Below are 11926 nucleotides of genomic sequence, written 5' to 3' on the forward strand. Positions count from 1 at the left end.
ATCGTCGAAGCATCGATACGTGAAATACATTATGTATCTTTTCCAACTCAGATGGTAGCCTCAATCTATAAGCAACCAGCCCAACTCGCTCGGTGATTTCATAGGGTCCAATGAACCTCGGACTCAGTTTCCCTTTTTTACCAAATCGGAACAATTTCTTCCATGGAGGTACTTTCAGAAACACTTTATCACCGATCTCAAATTCAATATCTTTTCGTTTTAAATCTGCATAAGATTTTTGACGAAGGTAGCTTTCAAACTATCTCGGATTACTTTCACTTTCTGTTCTGTTTCTTTGATCAAATCAACCCCGTGAATCTTGTTCTCACTGAGCTCAGACCAGTATAACGGAGTTCGACACTTCCTACCATATAAGGCTTGTACGGTGCCATTTTGATACTCGATTGAAAGTTATTATTATAGGTGAATTCAATCAAAGGCAGATACTATTCCCACACACCTTTAAACTCGAGAATGCAACATCTCAACATATCCTCCAGTATCTGAATAATCCGTTCAGATTGACCATCCATTTGTGGATGAAAAGCAGTGCTAAAATGCAATTTAGTTCCCAGAGCATCTTGCAATTTCTTCCAAAATCGTGATGTAAATCTCGGGTCTCTATCAGATACTATTGACAATGGCACACCATGCAATCTCACAATATCAGAAATATACAACTCAACTAGCTTATCCAGCGAATAATCAAACCGAATCGGAATAAAATAAGTTGATTTCCTCAAACGATCAACTACAACCCAAATTGCATCTTTCTTTTTTTGAGACAGAAGCAAACTCGAAACAAAATCCATGGTCGCTTGATCCCATTTCCACTTTGGAATCATAATCGGTTGTAATAACCTAAATGGCACCTGATGCTCAGCTTTAACTTGCTGACAGATTAAACATCTCGAAACAAATTTAGAAATATCTCTTTTCATTCCCGGCCACCAATATAGTTGTTTCAAATCATTATACATTTTCGTACTCCCCAGATGTACAGAAAATCTACTACTGTGAGCTTCACTCAAAATCATCCGAATCAACTCTGAATTTCTCAGAACACAAAGTCTATTTTTGAACCTCAGACAGTCATCAACATCTATCCGGAATTCAGAATCGGAATCAGAATTACACTAAGTTCTTTTAGCCATAATATCGTTGATATTCTGAGCTTCGATAATCTATTATAAAAACAAGGGTTTTGCTTTCAATTCAGCACAAACCTAGGTATCATTAGACAGTGTTAAATGAGCGTCCATAGCACGCAACGCAGACAATGATTTCCTACTCAGAGCATCAGCAACAACGTTAGCTTTGCCCGGATGATAATCAATCACAAGTTCGTAGTCTTTTAGCAATTCTAACCATCTTCTCTGTCGTAGATTCAAATCCTTTTGTGTCATTAAATACTTCAGACTTTTATGATCAGAAAACACATGACATTTCTCACCAAACAGATAGTGACGCCGAATCTTCAAAGCAAACACAATGGCAACTAACTCAAGGTCGTGTGTCAGATAGTTCTTCTCATGTGGCTTTAATTTTCTCGAACCATAAGCAACAACTTTTCCTTCTTGCATTAAAACACAACCGAGTCCATTCAATGAAGCATCGCTGTAAACAACGAATTCTTTACCTGACTCAGGTTGTACTAATACCGGAGCTTTAGTTAACAGAGCTTTTAACTGATCAAAACTTTTCTGACATTGCTCAGACCATTCAAATTTCACATCTTTCTAAAGCAATTTTGTTAATGGAGTTGCTATCACAGAGAAATCTTTTACAAATCGTCTGTAGTAACCGGAAAGTCCCAAAAAACTATGGACTTCAGATACATTCCTCGGAGGCTTCCAATCCAGAATATCTAAAATCTTGCTCGGATCAACTTAGATATAGGAAGCTGATACAATATGACCTAGAAAACTAACTTCTCGCAACCAAAATTCACAATTACTAAACTTTGCATACAATTGTTTATCTCACAGAGTCTGTAGCACTATTCTTAAATGCTTGGCATGCTCATTTTCATCTCGAGAATAAATCAATATGTCATCAATGAATACAACCACAAATTGATCTAAATACGGTCTGAAAATTATATTCATCAAATCCCTAAAAATAGCAGGTGTATTCGTTAATCTAAAAGGCATAACTAAAAATTCATAATGTCCGTACCTCATTCTAAAAGTAGTTTTCGAAATATCAGAATCCTTTACTCGCAACTGATTGTAACCCAATCTCAGATCTATCTTAGAAAACACAGTAGCACCTTTTAACTGATCAAATAAATCACCAATTCTAGGCAGAGGGTATTTGTTCCTTACAGTCACTTTGCTAAGTTGGCGGTAATCAATACATATTCTCATTGTGCCATCTTTCTTTTTCACAAATAGAACAAGAGCACCCCCATGGTGAAAAACTCATTTAGAAAACCCTCGATCAGTCAATTCTTGCAACTGAGATTATAATTCCTTTAACTCTGTTAGAGCCATTCTATATGGAGCTGTTGAAATCGGAGTAGTACCAGGTACTAATTCAATGCCAAACTCAGCTTCTCGAATCAGAGGCAAACCAGGTAGTTCTTCAGGAAACACATCAAAGAATTCATAGACAACAGGCACTGATTCAACTTTCTTATCATTCACTTTCAGATCTAACACATAAGCTAAGTAGGCTTCACAAATTTTCTTCACATATTTTCGTATTTTCATTGTAGATATCACAGATGGTAGTCCATTCAGATCACTAGACTCAATTCTAATTATCTCATCATTCTTACACCTTAGATCAATTAGCTTTCATTTGCAATTCATAATAGCATCGTGCAAAGTCAACCAGTCCATTCCCAGATTTATATCAAATTCGTTGAAAGGTAAAAGCATCAGATTAGCAGGAAAACAGATATCTCGAATCATTAACGAGCAATTCTTCCAGACTTTATCAACCAAGACACTTTTGCCTAAAGGGTTCGATACTCTAATTACGAATTTAGTAGACTCTATAGAAAAAGTCTTACTGTGCACTAAATTCATACAAATATAAGAATGCGTTGATCCAGGGTCTATCAATGCAATCACAGAAGTATCATAAAGAGTAAAAGTACCAGTAATCATGTCTGGAGACGAAGCTTCCTCATGATCTCAGATAGCATAGGCCCTGGTAGGTGCTCTGGCCTCGGATCTGTAACACCCCTATAAACCGTATCCGTCACCGGAGTAGGTTATGAAGAGTTACTAATCCAAAACTCAACATTTGTACATTCACATTTATATAAGTTCATTAGAAATTATATGCATAACCAAACACAATCAAAGATCGAAATTCAAACTTATATTGACATTCAAAAATTGCCATATTCACATGGCTTATATACAACGACATCTCAAAATATCATTCACTTAAGTCTATTCTATACATGTCATACTAACTCCAAAACATAGTAGTACTAAAATGATAGATAGTGTGACGAGTTGCTGACGATCCCCTCCCGAGCAGGTGACTGGAGTTAACAATCTATAAAACAGAGAAACGTAACAAAAGAGTAAGCTATCATAAGCTTAGTAAGTTTTAAGTAGTGAAAACAAATAAACTCAATTATACTTCGATCATTCAATTTCTCAAGAGGTCATTTTCTAGGTATATTGTCATTTGGCTGAATATACTCAAGAACATAATGCACATTTAGCATTCTTACTTCAGTTAATCTAAATTCATATATCATAAATAAGTCAAATACTTTCACATACTTTCACATCTTGACCGAATGTATCATGATCATAAATATAATTACAACAGTTATTCATATATGTATCACATTATACACTTATGATTCAATTTAAATCAAATTCACATATAAATACATAATACGTACCTGGCCAACTTAACGTATTGAATGTATTTATTTGTCGTTCTAACACGAGGCATCTTAGTCTTAGACTATTATCAAATCACCGGCATTTAGCCTGCTAGGTGTTAAACTTGAATTCATCCACCGGCATTGTAACACCCCGTACCCGAGACCGTTGCCGAAGTCGGACACGAGGGGTTCACAGACTAAATTCGCTTACTATTGCAGTCCATTTTAAATTTTTCCAGACAGCTGGCTAACTGTGCCGCTGTCACCTTAAAAATCATATCTTGAGTTTCAAAACTTGAAAATCAGTTTCGTGATTTTTCCCTGAAACTAGACTCCTATTTCCATCTACATATATTTTTCTAGAATTTTTGGTTAGGCCAATTAGTACAGTTTATTAGTTAAAGTCTCCCCTGTTACAGGGTGCGACTACACTGACCTTCATGCATTACAATTTGGATATCTCCCTGTACAGGGCTTCAATACTTATGCCGTTTGTTTCTATAGAAACTAGACTCAGAGAGGAATCTATACATATATGGTATGACTCCTAATTATCTCTGGTTAATTTATAATGAATTTCCAAAGTCGGAACAGGGAAGCCAGAAACCGTTCTGGCCCTGTCTCACGAAAACCTAATTATCTCTTAACATACCACTCATATGACCGTTTAGTTTCTTCCATATGAAAGTGGATTCATCAAGGTTCATTTAAATAATTGATTCACTATTTAATTCTATTCCTACTATTTTTAGTGATTTTCCAAATCTACATCACTGCTGCTGTCAGCATCTGCCTTTAAGGTAGACTTTACCTATTTCATAGTTTCCATGATTCAACTAGCCCTTTTAGCATAAATAGCACAAATTATGATAGTGATTAACCATTCCCATGGCCAATCCTTGTTAAGCATATCCACACCTCTCAATAACCATATCCATACCAAATGATTATAACATTATGCTCAAACATATATAAGCCATTTTCGCATGGCTATCCAAAATTATACAAATCCAAAGGGTCCATGACCCACTACAAAAAGGGTAGTCCTATACATGCCATTTTCAGAGTTCAACCAAAAGTGTACCAAAAGGGCTTTGATAGTGTGGGCGACTTCGACTTCAATAATCCCGAGTCCGATAGCTGACGAACCAAAATCTATAAAACAGAGATTCAAAGAACGGAGTAAGCATTTAATGCTTAGTAAGTTTTAAGCAAGACAAAGTGTTCTCAATCACTATTATTGGTCATTCATTTCAACTGTTCGATGAAGTTAATCTAGAGCTTCATCTCGATCTATAATATCATTAAACGCAACACTTGGCTGCCACATATATACTTTCGAATAATAATGACCTAGATGGTCAAATATTTCCAAAGCACATTCTTCATCGATTTTCAACTTTCAATAATCCTTTCCACTTGTTCATAATCACATCCATACTTTTAAGTATTTCAACATGACAAGTACTAAATTACCATAGGCACATAAAGAACCAACATATTCCTTATCACATATATGTAAGCTTACAAATGATAATCCTTACCTTGTACTGGCACATCTAGCTCAACCCAACCCATACTCAGATCATAAGGCTTTTGGGCAGAATATGCACTAATACATAAGAATATTTCATCGCATACTTTATTATACAAACATACCATTACCAATTAGATCATTCTCACATTTGGAGTTATAATATTAATCACATTTACCTACCTCTTTGATACTGATAATTCACCTCGAAATCACTCCACCGATGAGTAAGTAATACGTACCTGAACATCTTGAATACATAATACTTATTTGATGGTAACTTAATGCAGATACTCAATATCAAAGTCTTACTTGAATCCTAGCATTTAGCCATCGGGTCTTTAAAGCTCGGATATAGTACGAGCACGAAGCCTACGGACATTAATCAGGATAATATTCTCGCATAAAGCCTGCGGGGTTTTAACCCGGATATAGTACTGACACAATTGCCCTTTGGGACTTATCACATTTATACACTTCCACATCCATCACATTGGCCATTCGGCCTTATCACATATATACACTTTCACATTCATCACATTGGCCATTCGGCCTTATCTCATATATGCATGTTCACATTCATCACATTGGTCATTCGGCCTTATCACACATACACATGTTCACATTCATCACATTGGCCATTCGGCCTTATCACACATACACATGTTCACATTCATCACATTGGCCATTCGGCCTTATCACGCATATATATACTTTCACATCAATTTCATCATAACAAAATTGACTAGGTATACTAGTCATTTGTGGCTTATAGCTTCACTTTAATACGAATTTGGTACTTTGATTACCAATGTTTAATCGATAGCTTATAAGCATCTCAAATGGTTTTATTAAGGTTTACAACAAAATTCCAAATTCAGCACAAGCTGTTTTTTTTCTGAGCAACAGTCATTAAATTATTCTTAAATGGAGCTACGAAACTCCAAATGGAGTGCCGTTAATTTTCCCTGGAAATAGACTCATACATATCTTATCCAGCAAATTTTCAGAATTTTTGGTTTGTCCAATCAATACCAGATTTTTTTTAAAGTTTCCCCTGTTTCACTGTTTGACTAATCTGACCACTCTTCACTACGAACCAAATTTCTCATTGTACGGAATTAAAAATGTGTTCTATTTGATTTCATTTGAATCTAGACTCATTAAGGAGTCTAGGCATATAAATTTTATCTTATAACCATTTTTTTACAAATTATAATGATTTTTCTAAAACAGAACAGGGGATTTCGGAGTCATTCTGACACTGTCCCACACAACTTTAAATATCTCTTTATAGGAAATTTCTTTGCTTCCACAGTCTCTTTTATAAGAAACTAGACTAAATAAGCTTTGATTACATATTTTATTCAGCCTATAATTCCACACCAAAAATTTATAGTGATTTTCTAAAATCACGTTACTGCTGCTGTCCAAAGCAAATTATTACAATTTGCTCTTAAATTTCCAAGTCCAAACACTTATGAACTTACCATTTGAGTTTAAGACATATCATGGCCACATCATATCTTATTAAATCAACTCATTATGTCCTATTATGACTGAATTTACTCAATGTTTAATCACTTAAAACTTACCTCGGATGTGGTCGAACGATTTCGGCGGCTATTCGATCACTTTTTTCCTTCCCTTTATCGGATTTAGTTCCCCTTTGCTCTTGAGCTTAGTTTAACAAATAAATTGATTTAATCATTTGAACATCGAAAAGAGAAAATCAAGGTACTTAACCCATATATATATACATTAGACATTAAAGTCACATACATATGAAATCATGAATCAACTCAACATATTAACCCACACTCTCTTTTAGCTGATTGTCTAAGCCAAGATTAAGCCACCAATATGCTTACTTATGGCCGAACATACACATCAACTTATGTACTCATTCATGTGGCCGAACATACATGTCTATGTTGAGGCCGATTACAACACTTAATACATTCTACAAGTATGGTCACTTGTATTGACTAAACACCATTTTGTTTCAAGTTCAAAACTTGGCCAATACACATATATACACTAGTAAAGCATCCTCTCCCTTTCCATCAATTCAACACATGCATTACTCATTAATATACAAAATTATATTCGGCCTTAGCACACAACTTGCTAGCCGATTCTTCTCCATCTAGCAACTAATGCACATATGTGCTCATTTGTTAGACTCTACTTCATCTAAGAACAACCATATTTTCCCTTCTACTTCCTACCATGGCCGGATGCTCAAGATACCTCAATATCGAAACTTTTAGCTTGGATTGCTTAAAGAACTTGGTGATGAGTTCAAATTTACCTAACACCTCAAGCCTCATAACACATCTATATAGCTAACATGCTAATAGTCTCAAGGCTTCAACTAAAACTTTTGAAGCCTCTTAGTCGAATACTAACTCTCTAATAATCCCAAATCCATCCATGAGATAGTTAGAATTTAGACTAATCATCCAAGGGATGTATGAACTTTCAAAGCAACACTAAACATACCTTAATCTAGTGAGCCTTCATAGCCGATTTTTCTCCAAGCTCATTCCCTTCCTTTCTTTCTTCTATTCGGCCAAAGATGTTCAAGGATGAACACTTTTTTTTTCTTTGTTTCCTTTCTTCCATTCACGGCAAAGGGGGCATGGATGAGACCATTTTTTTTCATCACTCCACCTTTTTGCATTACTTTAATCCTAACCCTTTTTTTATTCTTTCTAACATAACTCACTAACACAACATGTTTACAACATGTTTCCACCCATAGCATGGCCGGCCACTATGCTTTAATTTTGGGTAATTTGACATGCAAACCCATCATTTCGCAACATGCATTATTAGGCCACTTTACATTTGCCTAGCACATTTCCAAATTTTCTCACATAAGTCCTATTTGATAAAATTCACTTACTATTAACAAAATTCAAACATGAAATTTTCACACATGCATATGTACATATAATGAGTATCAACTATGACGGTTAATTATCTTTATGACTCGGTTTAGTGGTCCCAAAACCACTTTCCGACTAGGGTCACTTTAGGGGTGTCACAGGCATTTTGCCTGCTAGGCTCGAAGTGTAACATCCTGATTTTCGAGTTTTTCGTGATTCTCGAGATTTTGGTAAAGTTTTTTAAAATTTGATATTTGGTTGTGAAATTCATAATTGGAGTGTGTAAATGGACTTATGGAAGGCCCATGTGATGGCCAAAACCCGGTAGAATTTTTGAATTTTGGACTTAAGAAGTTAGGGGCTTTGGATAGGTGGCCTTATTAGAAATTGTGGGTAAAAAGTATCACAAAAAGAGCCTCTGGTAAAGTGGCTAAGTGACGCCACTAAGGAACTAAAGAGGTGGCGTGTAAGTGGTTGAGGGAAACTTGGGTTTGATTCCCTTTGATGGCAAATGTGGTGTTATTTTTATGCTTTGAGCATGCAGGAGTTGTAGCCGAATGAAACTCTGTGGGAGAGAGTTAGAATTAGTCAAACACATGGATTAAGGAGTGATAAAGGGAGAGATTTTAGGGATTTGAGAGGGAGATAGAGTTAGCCGAATAGAGGGGATTGGAGAGGGGATTTCGGCAGAGGGGTATTAGGTTAGTATTTTCGGCATTAGGGACTTAGGTTGTGCCGTTTTCTTCTTTAGGATTAGTCTTTTCTTTTCTTTTTCTTCTCTAGCCGAACCTACCACCCTTCCATTCATCATTCCTTCCTTTTCTTTTTCCAAAACCAGCCCACTACTCCCTTCCTTACCTCTACTTCTACTGAAAAGCCGCAAAAGTCGGAACCAGTGAAGCTAGGTGGTGCCGATTTCTTGTTGACCAGCAACCCTCTTTTTCCCTTTACTTTTTGGTGGCCAATCCCATTATCTTCTAAGCTTTCAACGGCTCAAGAAGGGAGACTATGGTAAGTATTCGTACTCTAAATCGATTCAGTAGTAACTGTTGACAAAAGCTGAAACCCCTATAGTTTAGGGAGGTGGCTGATTAGAGATATAGGCCTTATTGGGTTTCTTTATTTGATTTTTATGGTTTGTGTAGTGGAATAGTTACGTTGGAGGAGCAGCAAGGCGTGGGGTGTCGATTTGGATAAGCTTGGATCATATCGTCAGACCCTGTGAAGGTAAGTGAACTATGACCATTAGGGATCTATGGCCGAATGTGGTAAGGTAGATTTTGGGTTTGATAAGTATGATTTGTACACTAAAAATGGAGGTGGATAATTGTAGGTTGCCGTGGGAGACTTCGTTGGTGAACGTCACAAAACAGGTGTGTAACGAACCCTCTTTCGTAGCTTAAATCGATATATGCCGAAAAGCTGAAATTCCAGCATTTCAAGGACTCGTGAACATGCGGACGCTCATAGGTTAGTTAGATTCGCTATGTTGATGATCAAGATCGTTGGAACAGGTAAGAGCACGATTTTCGACATCACAGTAAGTTGGGCCTCGAGGGGCTAGAATCGGGCCTAATGGGCTTCCGAGCCCATTTGGGGTAAATTTTGATAGAAAATGGAACTTGGATATACTGCTTGTTAAACGAGTGGACCTGATGTAAAATTTGGATAATGAGGGCTTAAAGGGCTAGATCGGCATTCGTAGGGCCCATTAGGGGTTTTAGGCCCAAAAGCTCGAATTTGATAAAGTGCGTTAAAATCATTGTTTAAACACTTGGAGTTATTGATAATTGTTAATGAACATAGAAAACCCTGATATTTGGTAAAATTTACGAAATTACCCTTATAATATGGAAAATGACTATTTTGCCCCTAGGTAAAAATGATCAATATACCCCTAGGGTTTAATTATGAATTTGATGCATGATATTTTGATATACATGATTTGACATGTTATGCACATGATATGTATGATATGCACATGTTATATTCATATATGCATGGGTTGGGTTTTATATATGAATGGAGGAAGTGAAAAAGGGCTTTGCCTCAGTTATTTAAAGAGGCTAGGCCTCTAGTTATATGATAAAGCAGCTATGCTGCTAGTGGTGTGTTGGTTGGGTGGGTTGAATCATTCCCCACATGGTGTGTTGGTTGGTACGGGTGGAGAGTAGCGATTGGTGGGTTGAGTAGTCTCCCCAAACGGGCTTGCATGCATTCTTTGATGTTACATATGATAATGAAATGGGCCTATGGGCCATGCCATATACAGTAAAGGCATCGGCCAGTAATGTGAATTATGAGAAGGCTTCGGCCTAGTAACCCGTAAACGAAAGGCTTCGTCCCAGTATTTATTGAGACTGGATTTGGGCTTAGGCCCAATAAGCTGATCTTGGTTTGGGCTCTGAAAGGGGCTTGTTGCACACTAAGTTTTCAAACTCACCCTCCTCCCTTAACCTTGCAGGCGAGCCTTGATGTGAAGATTTGGAGTCGGAAGGGATTCAGAGTAGCCTCGGTGATCGTTTTTGGACTTTAAAATAAGTAACGGGTTTTCTTTAGTTTATCTTAAATACTGTTTATTTTTGGGTTGTAATAAGGCCATTTTAACTGTTTTTTCTGGTATTATTTTATTTTTAATAACTCTAAATTTTTCTGATAACAATTCAAATGGGCTAGATTTAGGACGCGTTTTCAAAATGATACTTGTTTTCAAAATAACGCACGTCACAACTAATCGGTTTATCAAAGATATTCACTCAAATAGATTTCAAATTCATTATATCAAAGTGTGGCAATGGTTGTGGGCATGTCTAGGATTGGATCCAATCGAAGAGCTTGGTACTTAAGTAGCCTTCATGGCTCACCTCCTTTGTTTCGGATACCTGCCTGGTGCACAGCTTCCATTCACTTTCTTAGCTCAACAAAAGTCGATTATTTAAAACACTAAAACGAAATGCAGATTTTTAACTTCAAAGTGGCACGTTGAATTCGGCCATAACGTCTGGGCCAGGTTTGGGGTGTTACATTTAGTGGTATCAAAGCCTGGTTGCAACAACTCGGCTGTGGGTTTCTAAACGAATTTAAAATTTAGAGTTTCAAAAAATTGTTTTAAATCAAAATTTAAGAATTTCTATTTTTTGTGATCAAATAAATGGTTTTTGTTTTAAATGGGTTGGAGAAAGAAGTGGGACACTGAACCCCCGACACCAAGTCTGTAAGTTTACTCTCTTTTTGTTATGCACTATTGATATGATGCTCTGTATAGAACTGAGACCCTACTATGATACTTTAGATAAGGCAGAACTGTAAAACGGTAGGAATGAGACTGTAGCTAGGCTACGACATTACTAAAACAATCCTTAAACTGCTATATTTCCATAAGACATCTCGTGATAAACAATCGAAATATTAAACTAATGTCATAAAATTCGTAATCAGATAATTCGATATGAGTACGAAAGGAACTTGAGAATGGGGCAGCGGACGTGGTCGCGGAAGGGTGCAAGTAGAATCTTCATCCTCAGGGCATAGGCCAGCTGAGGAGGCATTCGTGCCACAAGCAACTGAGACTGGGTCTTATGATCGGGCTACGACGATGCTTTGTCCCAAGCCATGTTAAGGGTTTTAGAAAGAGTTGCT

The sequence above is a fragment of the Gossypium hirsutum genome, chromosome A05 (assembly GCF_007990345.1).
Source record: "Gossypium hirsutum isolate 1008001.06 chromosome A05, Gossypium_hirsutum_v2.1, whole genome shotgun sequence".
NCBI lineage: Eukaryota > Viridiplantae > Streptophyta > Magnoliopsida > Malvales > Malvaceae > Gossypium > Gossypium hirsutum.